At 36.9% G+C, this 18,892-nt stretch overlaps 2 long non-coding RNA genes across 2 annotated transcripts; one reads left to right on the top strand and one right to left on the bottom strand.

Annotated features, from left to right (window-relative positions):
- The first annotated feature begins 473 nt into the window (after window positions 1–473).
- On the top strand, window positions 474–7,140 carry LOC110792378 (uncharacterized). The gene is made up of 3 exons (XR_002534388.2): window positions 474–704; window positions 6,744–6,842; window positions 6,950–7,140. It is a non-coding gene; the product is annotated as an uncharacterized lncRNA (long non-coding RNA).
- Window positions 7,141–16,981: 9,841 nt separating this feature from the next.
- LOC110792372 (uncharacterized) lies at window positions 16,982–17,723 on the bottom strand. Its single transcript, XR_002534385.2, has 2 exons — window positions 17,399–17,723; window positions 16,982–17,221 (listed from the first exon to the last, which is right to left on the bottom strand). It is a non-coding gene; the product is annotated as an uncharacterized lncRNA (long non-coding RNA).
- Window positions 17,724–18,892: the final 1,169 nt, after the last annotated feature.

Genomic DNA, 18,892 nt, shown 5'->3' with positions numbered 1-18,892 from the left:
AACGCATCATCTGCAAAAAAATAGATGAGAGATTGAAGGTGCTCTCCTTGCGACTTTAATACCTCGAAACTGCTTTATGTTTTCTGCCATCAAGAGAATCCTAGAGAAAATATCCATACAGAAAAGGAATAAATACGGGGATAAAGGATCACCCTGACTTAAACCACATGATGGTTTAAAGGGTTCCAAAGTCTTTCCATTTACAAGTTCCTTAAAGGAAATTGTAGAAATTCATTGAGAAACTAGTTGTAGCCAAAAGGGGGTAAAACCATAAGCTTGAAGTACCTTTAAAGGAAAATCTAGTTTACCCTGTCATACGTAGGGGTGTGCAGAAATAGCGTGGGTTCAAAATCCGAACCTGAATTGTCCGGACCGATGGATTCAGGACCGGACACCAGACCAGACCTAAAACTCTAAGCATTCCGGATTCAGGATATAAATCCGGTTTTGTCCAGAAACCCGTTTACATTAGGGTTATATTCTGTTCTTTCAGTTTCTTTCACGGACTAACAAGTCATAACCTCCCTGCTCCCTCATTCTCTCTCCTCCTCCCTCCCTCAATTCTAGATCTCACTGTCTAAAGTCGAACTAATCGACACCAGATCCACGACAACGGTCCTCCGACGCACCTCCGACTGCAGCTTTCCAGACTTCAAGGCGGGTCAACGAACTCACCTCCCACGCATATCCTCCTTGAGATCCAGGTATCCATTTTCCGTTTTTCATTATTTCAATTATCTACTTTACTAACCTATAAATCTACAATTGTTAAGATAGTAGAATTTACTACTCGTATTTTTAGCTGTTAAATGGATTACAATCTGTATTGGGTTTATTTTTTTTTTATTTTTTTTTATTGCTATGATTCTATGAATAGCATAGCGTAGTTGATGACAAATTATTGACAATAACTTGATGTTGCTTTTCGGTGGTTAATATTTATATGGTCACAAATCACAATATCAGGTGGATAGTTGAAACATAAAATATTGAAGTGGGTAATTTGGGTTCGTATTCTCAGTTGGATCCGTATAATTTGGGTGTGAAGAGAATACACATAGACTAATTTGGGTTCAATTGTTGCCGCTTATACTCATTTGTCGCCATTGAAAATTCTTATAGCTATTAGAGATTTAGAGTAATATGCCTTTTGTTATTTGGAAAATGGTAAATGTTAATGCTTTATACATTCCTATTTCCTAGTGTTCTGAACTTTACAAATGTGTTGTTCATAATACTGTTGCGATTTAATACGATAAAAGAATAATGTTGCCACAATAATTTAATTGGAATATAATTAGAATAAACTTATCTCAATATCGTGATGAACGAGGTGACCGAATTAGAACGATTGTCGCGTCGTGGACGAACCACTGCTCTAAAAGACAATTCCGCGCTACCCCGGTGCAGTAGAACGCTTGCGGTTGCCCTCCAGGGTTAACACGACATCAAGACTTGTGTGCACTCACAAGAGACCATCAAGACTTGTGTGCACTCACAAGAGACCAGAATATTTGCCCAGAACATGAGATAATTGAGAGGAATTTAGTTAACAGTTTCTGTGTGTATATTTTGAAGAACGGAAGTGGTAAATATATATTAAGAGTTTCTGGAAACTGTAACCGCCATAAAATGGCTAGAAAATAAATAATGGAAGTAGTGGGTGGTTACATGATTAGTGGGTGGAATAAGTGGGCAGTTACAATATTGAATGGGTTGATTAATTCTTCTAACCGTCAGAATTAATTAGAACCACTTCTGCCCAAAAAGAATAACCCGACCCACAAACCCATGTTACTCTCATGCTTTCTTAAACAAATCTTTCCCTCAAGTCCCAAATATAAACAATGAATGTAGTAGGTGTTTTTCCCATGTGGGACTTTCCACATACCCACATTTTCCGTTTCACACTCATTTTCTTTTGTATTTCTCACAAGGATTTCCAACAATCCCCCACAGGTCCGAAGATGAGAAAAAAAAGAAAGAAAAAAGAATTGAATTTCTGGGCAAAACAAACAATTGAATAGGTGTCAATGTCTTACGACTTGAATTAACACTTAGTGACATTCAAGCTAGAATCTCTTTCCTACCAAGTGACTTTCGTTTTGAACTTAATAGGAGGTTAGAAACCCGTCACTCAAAGCACACAATTGAACATGTATAATATTTTGAATCTCCGCCAATAAAAGTGACGCATTATACTGGCCATACGTCCATAACCTGGATGCTCATAGGTGCTCTAGAGAATAGCCCATGCAATTTTCGTAGGAAGCGGCCTCACTTCCACACCTAAGTAGGTGAATCCCATCAAGTGTGAGCTACATCACACCACCAAAAATATGGATATGGGTTCATTAAGAGCCATGTGCTCAACCTCGTTCCAATAGTAGCAAGCACATAACAAACATCTAGGGATGGGTAAAAATAAATTTTTGTGCTTCCGAATTGTCATATAATGTCCCCCTTTGAACTCTAAGAGTAGGAGTTCATTACTTTACAATTCATCCAATGGGCTTCAAGCCCATCCCTTCCGATGTTTCCAAAACTAGTTTTAAATAGGCCTTTCGTTAACGGATCCGCATTTTAGAATTTACACACTCTAAAGATATAACTCCAATAGACAACATACCTTTGACGGCCTTATGCCTCAAACGAATGTGTCTTTCTTCCCTTGTAGGCAAGGTTATTTGCAACAACAATTGCAACTGAAGGAGTTGGCTTCCCCCACAATGGAATATTTGCAAGCACATTCCTCAACCATTTGCCTTACAACCTGCCAATTCGATAACAATACATTTATATTCTATATTAGTCATAAGAGTACAAGATTGCTTGCAAGATTTCCAAGATACAGCTCCACCCCCTAGGGCGAAGAAATAACCATGCTGGAGTGAACCTTATCACTACCAGATATCAAATGGGCATCACATAATCCCTCCAACACTCCTGGAAATTTTGTGGGATGCTATAAGGTGATTGCTTCTGTACCATGTGGTACCATGGATTGGGATATGAGTGTACCTGCTCAATCCACTCACAGAATAATCAATGTCAAACGTAGTGTAGTTCATACAAAACATGATACTACCAAAAACCTCGTTGACATGAAAACTATTACCAATCATTGTTTTTTAATGCTATTATTTAGGAGTTTGGTTAAGTCCTTCAACAACTTAACCAATTTTACAAACCTTTGTCTCATGATAAATAAGATTCAATCTCAACTTCATAGTGTATAGTACAACATACTTCTTCTCAAAATATTACACTACCACATAGTAAAATTCAAATTCACTAGTAGTGTTATAATTGTACCAACAAACGTTGTTTACTGCAAAGCAACATCAAATCAAGAGTAAATTATCACGATATTAGATTTACAAACACATTGGTCTAATATTTTGAGAGTACTTTCTCAAAAACTATTAATAATAGTATGCTAGAACCACAACAAGTCTAATCTAGATAATTGACGATTTCCAAATTTTCTCCTCATAATGAGGATAAGATTAGAGCATGTTTACCAGCTGATTATCCTTAACCTTCGGTTACTTGTAGGCTTGACAAGCACTCTATCTAGAGCCAGCAATCCATGAGTGGCCTTGCTACATGTGTTTTCAACTTAAGGGTTTCAAAACGTGTTGGAATTTTCATGCTCACATGAAAAAGTTTTCACAAATTTCTGCACACTAACTTAATTGACCAAAGTCACATTGGAATATTCAAGAGAACCCAATAAACATAGATTGTTATCCCTCAATCATAAAAAATTGATTATTACCCATAATATGTATTCCCAACACTGATACCAATAAATAATCCAAAGTAAAAGCAAAAATAATTATTTCTTCCAAAATTTGTGAGTAACTTGATAGCACACAAATCACAAGAATATTATCCTGCTATGTATTCCGTACACCACTTTGATCGTCAATCAAATAAATCAATTATCCTCAGCAAACTAATATGGTTAATAAAATTCAAGAAAGTAATATTGAATGTAAGAGCATATCTGACTAGCCACGCGAATTCACTTGAGGGACCTCCTTTCTCGCTCCATTTCCCACAAGTACCATAATAGTTATCGTACTCGAACATCTTGGCTTAATAAACTAGAAAACTTCAGTCGTCTCTTCAAAAGTATTAAAGCTAGTGTGTGTAAATCAACAATATATAATCATAACAAGCCATATGCATGGACACTATAAACTTCACATATTAAGATACACATGTACAATAAATCCAATCATTATAAATCAAGAATGGAGAGTAGATTTAAGAGCTTGTTTACCACTACTTTGGTGCATGTAACGACCCTTTAAAACTTCACAAGCATATATATATATATATATATATATATATATATATATATATATATATATATATATATATATTCACCAAATTAAGTTGCAACTAACGTATCAGATAGTCTCAAATACCAGGTCACGACTCACCCCCACATTGCACAACAATTTATTGAAATAAATATCATGCATATAAAGGGCACAAACTAAACATATTTACAAAATAATAATTTGACAAATGTATAATGAGGTGAGTAGAGACTGCCCTGCTATTGTGCACGATAGATATACTACCATCAGTGTGCCTGCTCGCCAAAATAGTAGAGAGCTACCTCATTTATAGTTAGTATCACAAACAAGTAGTCACATCAATTGTAAGTCTAAGGATCTATACAACCTTGTTAATTAGTGAACAACACCGAACCAAGACTTACTTACTTGTTAGTGTTCAAGACTTCAAACTTTAAATTCTACCCCCACATTGCTCACTAAAGTATTAAATAAGATACTAAACATGAGCTTAGGCTATAAGAGGGTAAATAAAATAAAATGTGTAAATGAGTTAAAGCTTATAATAAATTGAGAAGGTAATTCCTCGTATCAAAAATCCCAAAGGAATTGCCTACATAATAGCAAAGTTGTTGACCTCTCTTAATGCCAAACAAATATAAACCTTATCAAGGAGGAAGCCTAATTAACATATGATTGGGCCTTCCAATACCTTAACAGAAAACTCATCTATTCCAAAGAAACAAGTAACATGCGAAGAATTTGACTGGAAAAAAAAATTGAAGAACCTGAAGTCATAACACCTATGCACACCTTAATCCACATCGCCATTATCAAATACAGAGTAGTTTGAGAACTCAGCCGCAAACTTAAATTTCCTCCTTACACATATAATACACCAAATCAGGGAATAATAAAAGTAGTGTCCCCTATAACAAGATTTCAAAAAATAAAAGAACATAACATGTGAAGTTGAGTTTTACCTAACTAATTAGAGGATTCCCAGCCACCAAGTTTACTCAGTCCTTAATTCAGTCAATTTCAGAAAATAAAACTGGTCGCTAGAACTAAATACGTAGTAGTAAAGTTGGAAATTAGTTACCATAATTTCAGTCGGCACAATAAAAAATAATTCCAATAGCTAACCTTGTCCCCAGAGTGTTATTGACCTCTCTTAATGCCAAAACAACAATCGACCCACAACTTTTGTCGCTAATTTGATTGTACGCTAATTTTCATTGCATTGGATTGTCGGTCAATTTCTCACACCCTCCATCCAATAAATGAATTAGTCAACCTCAATAACAAACCCCCATTCCTCCTTAGCTTTTCTTCGTAGCTATAGCTGTAGTAGTTGTTTGCTTCTGTTCTGTTTTTTCTGTTTTAATTGGCTTATTCCCAATTCTTATGCATAAAAAAAAATAAAAATAAAAACAAACAAACAAACCCCCATAACGCAAGATATCAGTGTGTACCACAACATCATAAAAAGAATATAGGGTATAATATTACACTATCATTGGGCGAAATATACTCCCACAAGAATAGATTGTATGCGGAATATATAATGTGAAACAAAAACTAATTTGAAGCAGGCGCAACAAGTTCTTCCATCTTCAAACAGATTGTATCATCGGCACAATTAAGAATGAACGGCAAAACAACGATATCATAAACATACGCAACATTAATATTGTCTTTTAGATTGTTGCGATTTAATACGATAAAAGAATAATGTTGCCACAATAATTTAATTGGAATATAATTAGAATAAACTTATCTCAATATCGTGATGAACGAGGTGACCGAATTAGAACGATTGTCGCGTCGTGGACGAACCACTGCTCTAAAAGACAATTCCGCGCTACCCCGGTGCAGTAGAACGCTTGCGGTTGCCCTCCAGGGTTAACACGACATCAAGACTTGTGTGCACTCACAAGAGACCAGAATATTTGCCCAGAACATGAGATAATTGAGAGGAATTTAGTTAACAGTTTCTGTGTGTATATTTTGAAGAACGGAAGTGGTAAATATATATTAAGAGTTTCTGGAAACTGTAACCGCCATAAAATGGCTAGAAAATAAATAATGGAAGTAGTGGGTGGTTACATGATTAGTGGGTGGAATAAGTGGGCAGTTACAATATTGAATGGGTTGATTAATTATTCTAACCGTCAGAATTAATTAGAACCACTTCTGCCCAAAAAGAATAACCCGACCCACAAACCCATGCTACTCTCATGCTTTCTTAAACAAATCTTTCCCTCAAGTCCCCAAATATAAACAATGAATGTAGTAGGTGTTTTTCCCATGTGGGACTTTCCACATACCCACATTTTCCGTTTCACACTCATTTTCTTTTGTATTTCTCACAAGGATTTCCAACAAATACTGACCATCTGTCATGTTTCTTTCTTCCTTCTTTTGTAGTATTGCTGCCTTGTTGGTCCATACTCCATAGTATTTGTTTGGTGCTGTGTTTTTAGAGAACACCAACAAGAAACAACAACATACTCTTATTCTTGTAATGTAAGATGCTTGATTATTTTTTATAACATTGGTGTTTTGTACATTATTTTTTTACCTTGAGTCCTCACTTAATCCTTTAAATTGCATTATTTGTATATTTTTTTTAGATGGAGAGCTCTCAATCCAAACAGTGTCCTTTTTGGCAGAAAGTGTACAACCATTGTATAACTTGTCATTTTTTTGGATTTTAAGATGTAATTGGTGTTTTTTGTGGAACCATGGTGTTCTTGATTGATGTAATAGTATAATTAGTATTTTAATAATACTCACTACTTGCGTAGTGGTTTGCTACTACAAATTCAATGAGTATGATGTTCTTGATAAAAATTTACAGCATGCTTTTGATCAAAATACAGCAGGCCTCTGATTAAAAAATAAAATAAAAAATCAGCAGGTATTTGATTAAAAAAAAACAGCAGGTTTTTGATTAAAAATTCAACCGGTTTTCAAGATTATATTAACCGGACAAAATGGTCTAAAACCGGTCCGGTCCAAAATTTCCAGGAAATGACCGGACTCCGGACATGTAAAAAACTAGATTCCGGATCCGGTCTGGACCGGACCAAATTTGGACCGGTCCACAGTCCTAGTCATACGCCTTCGACATGTCTAATTTTAGGACCCCCATGTCCGGGAATTCCTAGTATTTATAACATGCAACTCATGACTTAAAAGAACGTTGTCCTCAATATTACGTCCCAGAATGAACGCATGTTGATAATCCGAAATAAGATAACGAAGGACAATTTTCATTCTATTCACCATGCACTTCGAAATGCACATATAAATAGTATTGAAAAGGTTGATCGGTCTAAAATAAGAAGCTAACTCCGGAGTTTCAACTTTAGGGACCATCACCAAGAGAGTTTGGTTCCATTCTTTAAGCAATAACCCCGTGTTAAAGAATCTTTCCACTACTTTTGTCACTTGTTCTCCCACAGTTTCCCAATAAACATGGAAAAATTCTGCAATAAAGCTGTCCGCCCCCGGAGATTTTGAGTTGTGGATTTGAAACATTGCCTTCCTTATCTCTATATTCGAAAAAGGCCTACTAAGTGTACCTACTTGGCTACTTGTGAAGCCGAAAGACTTGGAAGGTCTAACTCCCTCAAAACCAAGTCGACTTGTTGTGCCTGATCATCAAGCACCATGGGCGAGAAGACATCCTTTAAGGAATTAACAATCAAATTAGAGACCTCAGTTTGACCCTCAACCCATATAAAATCTTATTTAGGTTAGGATTCTGAATTTAATATCCTTTATTTATTTATTATTTAAATTTCATTTTAATAATGTCCTATTTATTCTAAGATTTGATTTGAATATCATTTTCATTTTTATCTGTTTAAACATTCAATTTTAATAAATAAATAAGAATTAATCTTAATAAAATCTGATTAGTTAGTTAATTTATTTTAATAAACTTTATTTTTCTATTTTTTTAAAATCATATTTAAAAGGTTTTATTTTAGAAAATAAAAACATTGTTTTACGTTGTTTTGAAAAAACCTATGTTGGTGGAGAAATAATAGGAGATCATAGAAAATCTGGTTATGCTTGGCTCTCACTCCATGATTTACTCTACTGAGTAAAGTCATGGGATCATGCCTTAATTGCAGGTCTTGGTGGTGGTTAGTGAGAAGATTGTGGAGGAAGTGATTAAGGTTTCTTCCTCTATTAAAGGAGAGTCTAGATATTTTTTCAAGGGTGTCTGACTCTAGAAGTCATTCCAAAGGATCATATCTGATTTAGGTGGGATAATTTCATAGATAAATTTATTTTGTTTTCCACATTTTTCACTCAGTTCCAGCTGTTCCGAGTTCCTGTCAGTTCCGAGTTCCTTTACAATTATTCACTTACATATTAGAGTTCAATCAATTATCAAACATCAGTATTTTGAGAGTTGGTAAAAGATTTGAGTGAACTCCTGTAATGGAGAATATATTGGTCAAGGGTTGGAGTGAATTCTTGTATCAAATTTGGGGTAGGAACTTCAGTGAGTTCCGGTTGTATTTGGGTAGACTTTGAGTTACATGAGAGAGAATCAGAGAGGCTTTGAGTGAAGCCAAAGTGTCAAGAGAGACTTCTAGGGAAGTTAGAGATAGCGTAGTTATTTGAGAAACAACTATTGGGAACTTGAATTCGTAGAGGAACTCAAGTAAAGTACGAATTCCTTACACGTTTATAACAGAGTTGTTGCCCTATAGTGAAAAGATTTTAAGGTTAAATACCTAGTGGGTCGAGGTTCTTGCAAAGTAAATGTGGATTTCTTTTTCCGTCCACTTCAGACGTTAGTTAGATCAGGTCAATATTTGACAACCCCGTACAATGGCGATACACAAACTTGAGCTTGGATTCCTAGGAACAGTACCTCGAATTTGTTCTTTTTACCCATGCCAATGGAATTTGTTCAGAAAATGGACAAGCAGAAATAACAGATGGTTTCATGGACTAGCCTTAAGGTTCTGAATACTGCTCCATTACCGCAAGCTAAGCACAAACTAAGAGCAAAATTAACGTCAGTCTAAGCTAAGACTTCCCCACCATCTTTCTATTAGTTTTTGTTTATTTTTAATTTCTCGTATTCTTGATGAAATCGTTTCAGACTTACTTGAATTCTTTACTGACACAGTCGAAATTATCAAAGAAAAGAAAGTGCTAATCTTTAGAACGAACGAAGAAACAGATTTACAAGTGATAAATCTGTAAAAACTCCGGAATCCACCAGAAAACAGATAAAACTCTCATAATTTTATTATCAAAAGAATAGTTGATTTATAATGATGAAAATAAAGTGTTTAAATAGTTAACACAAAACCCTAATACGAAACGGAATTAAAAACAAAAGTCGAAAATAATTAAACTGCAGTTTTCGAGCCCTAAATGAACTCGGATGGCCTAAAAAGCCCATCAGTCATAGCATAGCGGTTTGTTGAAACCATGGGTCTGTTTTCTTTCCGAAAACATATTCTATAATGTAATACCTCGTATTTTCGAAATTTATAAATATATTTTAATGTACTTAAAAAGATTTTTATGAATTTAATTACATTTAATGTGATTTAAATGTGTTTTAATTTAAATAATTTAAATATTAATTATTTACGAAAACCGTATTTTTATTAAATAAATTAAATGAATTTATTTATTTGGGAATTGTTGGGTCGTATTTCAAAAACTGTTTTAATTATAATCCAAGCCCAATCCAATTCCGTTGGTAAACCCAACTAGGCTTGCAAGCAATTAATTCTAATTAAACCCAAATTGCAAGCCCAACTAGATTTCCTAAAACCTAAGACCACAAGGGATGGGAAAGCTATAAATACAACCCTCCCTCACATTAATCCCCACATTAAAATTCTGAAATCTCCTCTCCTCTCATTCGGCTCTCTCTCCTCCCTTCGTCCGTGTCTTCGGCCGCAAGCAAGCCGTGCCCTGCTTCTTGCCTTGCTCGCCCTCGCCTTCGTGCACATAGCCGAGCACCCCGCTCACGCCTCACGCGCACTGTCCCGCCTCACTCCCTTCGCGTCCCTCTCACCCAAAACGCACAGCGCTAGCTGCTTGGGGTTGCTGCTGTTGTTGCTTGTTGTGCCGAGTGTGCGGTGCCCTCGCCCATCGTCCCCTCGCTGCCCCCGCACTCGCCTCGTCTCTCTCTCTTTTGCATCGCGCCACAATGCAGCCTGCACTGTTGCTGTGTGGTCGACGAGCGCGCCCAGCCTCGCCCCTCGCTGCTCCTCGCGAGCCTTGCCCGCGTCCCTGCTGCTGCTCGTGCTCGCACACACACAATGTGCTCGTGTGTGTTGTGTATTGTTTTCTGAATACTCTGTATACTTTTATCCTATTTTAAATTCCGTTTTAAATTATTAAATTATTATTATTGTTTTGGATTATATAAACTGCGGAACGGTTATGAACACTGTATTATAATGTTTTCGTATTTGAATTCATGAGATAGATTTTATATTATATGAACTATCGTTTTCAGATATAATAAACTATCAAAGTGTCAATTTTTATTATCAAAACATGATTTTTATGATGGTTTATTGTTAGGGTTTTAATCCCAAATATTTAGGCAATTGATTTACATAATTTAATGATGATTTAAATTATGGGAATCAAACTTAATTTTCAGATTTAATATAAGGTCGTAAAGTGTTGATTTTTAATGATTTTAAAGGCCAAAAGTCAATGTTTTCATACTAGGACTTTAATTGACCAATTGAGACTATTGATTTATTAAAGAACGATTAATTTCTAATCAAAAAAAAGGTTTTAGAATCTAAAATAGTTGCTGGAAATTTAGTAAACATGGATAATAATTAAGTTTCTTTATTGTATTTATAGGAGGTGATTTCTAGCTTTGAGTCGTAATTCGCACAGTGGCCCCCGTACTTAGGTATTCCAGTACGTACATGACTAGGGTGACCACCTATTCCATGAGGATTATATTATATTTTTTGATTGTGAATCATGTGAACTTAAAGTGTTGAGAATTCATGTTTGATGTGTGAACAAGCATGTTGTGAATTATTATTGAATCTATGAATTCTATGTGGACAATCATGTTATGGACGTTTATAATCGTTGAATTATGTCAAGCATGTTGTTCAAGTTTATATGCATGTATGAGTGTTTCACATGCAAGTGTTTATGATTATGCTATTGTACGGGTTGTCTAGCATACTTTGAGCCTAGTGGATGGGCACACCCCGCTTGTTAACTGGCAATGTCAGGTTATCTCAACAGTGTTTGAGAAGGAACAATGGGAGTAATTTCACTTGAGTCCTATGTTTGATCACAAGTCCTAAAGGATTAAAATAAAGTGTCATTGTTTAATTGCTTACTTGTTATGTTTTGTGTTGAGTCTTGCGTCGCCTTGAACATAACATACTAATTAACGTAAAGTGTAACCCGAATGAGCTTCAAAACTCTTGGAAAGTATATACCTTGAGTATGAACAATGGGGGGAGTCTTGTCGGAAACTTGTACTCCTTGAATGATACAAGACGTTGTTTCATTATTTTGTTTATCGCTTTTATGCGCAGGAATTCCGTCAGTATGGCCCGTCTATCGGTAGAAAGTCCGACTCTTATTTATTTGGTGTTTGGTTGGCTCCCAACACCCTTATCTTTCCCTCTGTGGTTATTATATTTTACTCGTTCGAAGCTATTTCTTATTAATCTATGAGTCAAGAGTCATGTCGAGTATCGAGTCTGTCTCCTTGATTAATTGCTTATTAACTGGCTTTTGCATGTGGATTATTATATCGTTGAGTGAAGCATGTTAGACTAGGATTTCATTCTAGCTTGTTCGTACTCAGCTTTTGCTGAGTTCGTGCTTCATGTCTTTCGGTCATGGCTTTCGCCTTAATGACCCTATGATGATCCACCATTGCACTTGCATTGTTGGGGAGTAGTTTTCAATAAGCAGGTTCGTAGAGATAACTTGTGGGAGAAGTTATCATGGGAATTGTGTTGAGAGACTATTTATTCTTCCGTATTTATAAACTCTACTTTTATTTCTAGTCATGACTACTTTATTCTTTTAAACTTTAGTTAATGGGTTTTAAACTATTTAATGCTTTGGGTTTGGGCCTGAATGGTTCCAGGTTGTTGATTGACCATTAACTATTAATTACGTTTTGAAAATTAGTTATTTCCGCTGCGTAATTCTGGTATATAGCCTTAGCCTTATCACGGCGGCGGTAATATCTTGATAATTCTTTTATATTAGTCGGAAAAGGGAATTATAAATATAAGGAATTATCAGGGTGTTACAATTAAGCAATCGGACACCAGAGGCCCGACTAGTAGAAATCATTTCAGCAGTTTTCGACGATTTGCTTATTTGTCGAATCGTGCAGCCATCCTTCCTACGTCTGTCTCCTCCACTTCTGAAGAACTCGACCTCGAGTTTGTATCCTCATAAAGGGTCTCATCTGCATGGTACTCATAAATGTTAGCAACATTGAAGGTGTTGGATATGTTCTGTCACCCGAGAGAGCTACCACATAAGCATTGTCATTGATCTTGCGAGTCACTTGAACGGACCATACTTGCGCGACTTAAGCTTGTCGTAAGTACCAACTGGGAATCGCTCCTTAAGAAGAAACACCATCACATCATCCCCCACACTAAAAACCTTAACTCTTCTCCGTTTATCAGCAGCAACCTTATTTTTCTGTCCCGTAGCATACAACTTAGCCTTGACAGCTTCTCTAACAGCTACAATCTCTTCAGCCATATTCTCCGATGTTGCACTAACTCCATGTGTCGTAGGAAACTTAATCAAATCAACCACATTCTTAGGAACAAATGTGTAAACTAGAGAAAATGCTGATTTTCCCGTGGCCAAGTATACAACACAGTTGTAAGCAAACCCCACCTGGGGCAAAGCCCAATCCCTTTGCTTCGGTTTATCTCCACAAACACTTCGAATAATATTCCCCAAACTACTGTTAGTCACCTCCGTCTTCCCATCAGTTTATGGATTAGCTGTAGAACTCCTGTTCAAGGCTGTTCCAAACATCCTCCAAAGAGTAATACAAAAGTGGCTAAGAAACTTGGTATCCCTATCTGACGTGATAGATGTAGGGACCCCATGGAGGCGCACCACCTCTCTGAAAAACAACTTGGCTATATTGGATGCATCGGCAGTCTTCTTACAAGGAATAAAGTGTGTCATCTTGGAGAATCTATCTACTACAACGAACACAGAATCCACGCCCCTCTGAGTACGAGGTAATCCCAACACAAAATCAATAGCCAAATCTTGCCAAATATCACCAGGAATAGGTAAAGGCATGTAAAGACCAGTATTTTGGGACTGACCTTTCGAAACCTGATAAGTATAACACCTTCTGACTATCGCGGCAACATCTCTCCTCAAGTGAGGCCAATAATAATTTCTCTTCCAATCCAGCGATTGTCTTGTCTCTACCCACGTGACCGCTAAGCCCACCACCATGAAGGTATCGAATAAAGTTTTCTCTTAAGGACGAGCAAGGGATGTACAGCTGATCCCCTATAAAAACATAGTCATCTCGAATATGAAAATCCGCACCAGGCTGCCCTCTACTGCACTTGGCCCACAATTCCTTGAATTCAGCGTCGCCCTCAGACAATTCCTTCAAGAACTCAAAGCCCAGAATCTTCTGGTTTAGGATAATGAGCAAAGAAGCTCTTCTACTAAACACATCTGCTACTTTGTTAAGTGCCCCCGGCTTATGTTGAATGATGAAGGCAACTTTTGCAAATAACTTACCCACTGAGCATGCATTTTATTTATCACCTTCTGGCTGTGAAGGAACTTCAAAGCTTGATGGTCAGTAAAAAAATGAACTCCCTCTGAACCAGATAATGTTCCCACTGATATAAGGCTCTAAACACTGCATAAAATTCCTGATCATAGGTACTGGTCTCTTCTCTTGGGAAAATATAGTTCCAATACCCACTCCACTAGCATCACATTCAACCTGGAACACTTTGTCAAAGTCAGGAAGAGCTAACACTAGAGCACTACACAACTTCACTTTGAGCAATGAAAAATTCTTTTCCTGCCCATCTCTCCACTTGAACTTCCCTTTCTTCAAACATTATATTATTGCTGCAGTACCACAGTCCCTAATGAATCTCTTGTAGAAAGTGGCAAGACCATGAAAACTATGTACTTCAGTCATTGATGTAGGTGCGGGCCAATCCCTAATTGCACTCACCTTCTCTTCATCCACATGAATCCCTTCTTCACCAACAAAAAAAAAAAACCTAGGAAACGCAACTTGTTGGTGCAGAATGTGCACTTTTCAGATTAATGTACAACTGGTTCTCATGTAATACTTGCAACACCTTGTTCACATGTTCTAGGTGTTCTATCTGGTTCTTACAATAAATCAGAATATCATCAAAATAAACCACAACATAAGAACCTGTAAAAGGACGAAGAACATGCTTCATCAACCAAATTAAAGTACTATGTGCGTTTGACAATCCGAAAGGCATCACCAACCACTTATACAATCCATCCTTGCTCTTAAAAACAATCTTCCATTCATCTCCAGGTCTGATTCTGATTTGATGGTATCCACTACACAAATCTATCTTCGAAAACACCTTAGAACCTGACAACTCATCAAGCATGTCTTCCAGTCGAAGAATGGGAAATCGATACTTGATAGTTATCTTATTGATGGCCTGCTATAAACACACATTCTCCATTGATTTCCTTTCTTGGGGACTAGAAGGACTGGTACTGCACAAGGACTCATGCTCACCCAGATGAACCCTTTCTTCAACAAATCTTCAATCTGTTCCCTTAAAATTTCATTCTCCTTAGGGCTCATGAGATAATGGGGAAGGTTGGGTAAGCTCGAACCTGGAATCATGTCAATCTAGTGTTGAATGTCTCGCATAGGAGGCAAGTCATTAGGTAGCTCATCAGCAATCGGTTATTTGAAATCCTCTAAGATTTCCAGCACTACTCCAGGAATTGGTATTTCTTCCTTACCCGCACTCAACAACCCCTTAATCACTACTAGACAAAAATAATCAGATTCCTTGACAGCATCATCAAGTTCCTTATCATTATACGTCATTATCAAGAAACTAGACTTCTTCTCCCCCCCCCCCCCCTCTTTTCAAAATGCAAAACAGGTGCCATAGAAATTTTATGTGTACCTCAAGCAAATATCATCACATTATCCCGACCCCGATAAAGTAACATCGTTATCAAACTTCCAAGGCCCACCAAGTAAATCATGACAAACATTCGTATCAAGAACATCATAAAGTACCTCTTCCTTGTAGTGCTTTCCGATAGAGATAGGGACTCTGGAGGCCAATGTGACTCAAACTCGGGACCCCTTACTGACCCAACCAAGGGTGTACGACTTCCCATGTGGTTCCATTTGTAACTTCAAATAATCCACCAGCTTCTGTGAAACCAGATTCTCAGTGCTACCATTATCCACGATCAGGTTACAAACCTTATTATGAATGGAACAATGAGTCTTGAATAAATTTTTGCGTTTCCCTTCATCTTTCGATGTCAAAAGAACCCTCTGCAACACAAAATTAACCCTATCATCAAACTCCTCTTCCGCAAATTCCACGTCTGCATACTCATCATTCTCTAACTCAGGTTCCTCTTCATCCCCTTCCAAAACAACAGTTACTCTCCGAGACGGGCAATGTTGGACCTGTGACCCTTGCCATTACAGCAATAACACGTGTCTCCACCGAGTTTAGCATACGTGTCTCAACCGAGTTTAGCATGCGGGTTGCACACTACTAGAACTACCAACCCCTTGCTTGCAGGGTTGTATTCCTTAGCAGTTGCGCTCTTCTCCTTATCACCCACGACCTTAAGGTTATTCTGGGGCGAGTATCTCATGAAAGACTCCTCCACCCCCATGGTTCCGTAGAACAATGGAATATCAACCTTCATCCGATAATCATGTTTATGATGATTATTTCCATCGTTACTTCTTTCTTCCTCGAGGTGTTCTTCTTCTTCGGAACTCGAACTACCACCACTGATATTACGCCAGTTCTTCCCCTGCGGAGCCCTATTTGGACTCCCTCTCACGTTCCTCCGTTGATTCACATTATTCTGCACAACGTTAATCTGCGTTGTTAACGCTGTCACCTACACTACAAGAAATCACCAATTTTCCGACCACCAAAAATAGTCGGAAAAATGGTGAAATTAATCGGTAAGAAGTTTTCCGACTGAAAGTAGTCGGAAAACTACTGGTCGGAATATTAGAAAACTACGACTGAAAAGTAGTCGATAAATTTCACCGACTACTTTACCGACTATATTGTAGTTTCTAAATTTCCGACTACCTTTTTAGTCGCTAAAATACGACTACAAAAGTAGTCGGAATATACCGACTACAACAGTAGTCGCTAAATTAACGACTATGGAAGTAGTCGGAAAATACCGACTACTAATGTAGTCGCTAAATTAACGACTACATCTTTGGTCGGTACTTTCCAACTACAATAACAAATTTAGCGACTAAAACAGTAGTCGGTAAAATTATTTTTAAAAAAAAAATAAATGAAACCATAAACTGGAAAAACCCAGCTAGTGGTTTCGATTTCATCGAAGCTACGCACAAATTTCACCAAATAAAATACAGAATCACCAAAATAATAAGATATATATAACAGTGATAATTACATAGGAATATCCAAAAAAATGTAAAATTTCAACTAAAATGTAGATCTAAACATCTGAAGTAGCTCAAAAAGAAAATTATTTACAATCACCTGAACTTAAAAAATCATCTTCCCTATACTATCACCCTATAATATCACCAAGATTAAGAAAAAGATTTACAATTCTTCATGTTCTTCATTGCTTGAGTTTTTCACCTACATCAAACCACACAAACTCATAAGATTTAAAATTCAACCAAAAAATATTAAAACGACAATGAATCATAGAGATTAAATGAAAAAGACAAAAAATTAATACAAAAACAAATCATAGAAATTAGATGAAAGAGTTTGAAAACGAAAAAAATTAAAACAATTTCGTTAAATTCGAACCGAGTTGACTCGGAAGCAATAGATCTGAAAAATAAAATGAGGGAGGGAGAGAAAGACTGCTGAAGAAGTGAAGAGTTGGAGTCCTTGGTGTATAGGGAAGAGGAAGCCAAGCCTAGCAGCAACATCAACATCAGATGCGAAGGGGAAGCAGAAGCAACATCAACAACATAAAAAGATGAGAGAGATTGAGGGAGGTTGATGAGCGATGGTGAGAAGGGGAGTGAAAGAGGGAAAGTAGAAGAGAGAGAATGTGAAAGTTGGTGTGTGACTTTGTGGGTGTGGGGGGGGGGACAAGTGAGAGCATTAGTTTTAGGGTTCAACTTGAGCGAACAAGTGAGAGAAATCATTTTGCCGACTATATATCTGGTGGTCGGTAAATAAATTTTTACTGACTGCTTTAGCGGTCGGTAAACTATTATTTCCGACTATCAATTGTGTGGTCGGCAAATAATTTTTCATCCACGTCAGGGGCGGTCGGTGAATAATAATTTACCGACTACTTATTACATGGTCGGTAAATTTTGAGAGCTTATTTAGTCGAGATTTTACCGACTACAAAATTAGTCGGCGTAGTGTAAAAAGCAGTCGCAACTTTACCGACTACTTATTTTTGGTCGGTATTTTTTTTATTTTAACGAATAAAATTTTTACGACCAACCTTATTTTAGTCGGTAAATTCCGACTGAAAAAGGTAGTAGGTAATAAATTTGGTCGGTAAAAGTAGTCAGTACTTTTTCCCAAACATTTGTTTTGGTCGACTTAATTCACGACTATAAAGTAGTCGTAATTTATCTGAAAAGTAGTCGTAAATTACCGACTACTACAAATTAGTCGGTGAAAAGCAAATTTAACGACTACAATTTAATTAGTCGGTGAATTTATATTTTACCGACTAATTTTTGTTTGGTCGGAAAATTCGGTCGGAAAACGACCGTTTTTTTGTAGTGCTATTTAGTCAAAACAGTTAGGGTCGTGGTAAAAGTCGCGGTAACCTCCTCAAGATCTGCTCTGGTCACTGGTTCCCCCATGGCTAATCAAGATACGAAGAGAAACAAGAGAAATCCTGCTCTGATACCACTTGACACAGTCAGAATTATAAATGAAAAACAAACGCTAATATTTATAACGAATGAAAATATTTACATGCGATAAATCTGTACTCCGGAATCCACCAGAAAAGAGATAAACTCTCAGAATTTTATTATCAAAAGAATAGTAGATTTCTAATGACGAAAATAAAGCGTTTAAATAGTTAACACAAAACCCTAATACGAAACGGAATTAAAAACAAAAGTAAAAAATAATTAGACTGCAGTTCTCGAGCCCTAAATGAACTCGTGGATCTGTTTCCTTTCCGAATATATATATTCTATTAAGCAATCATACACCGAAGTCCCGACCAGTAGAAATTATTTCAGCCATTTTCGACGATTTCCTTCTTTGTCGAATCGTGCAGCCATCATTCCTACGTCATTCACTTCACCCCTCATATCA

This window comes from Spinacia oleracea, chromosome 4, assembly GCF_020520425.1.
Source record: "Spinacia oleracea cultivar Varoflay chromosome 4, BTI_SOV_V1, whole genome shotgun sequence".
NCBI lineage: Eukaryota > Viridiplantae > Streptophyta > Magnoliopsida > Caryophyllales > Amaranthaceae > Spinacia > Spinacia oleracea.
Note: the sequence above shows the minus strand (reverse complement) of the source record. Positions and strands in the feature narration are given on the sequence as shown.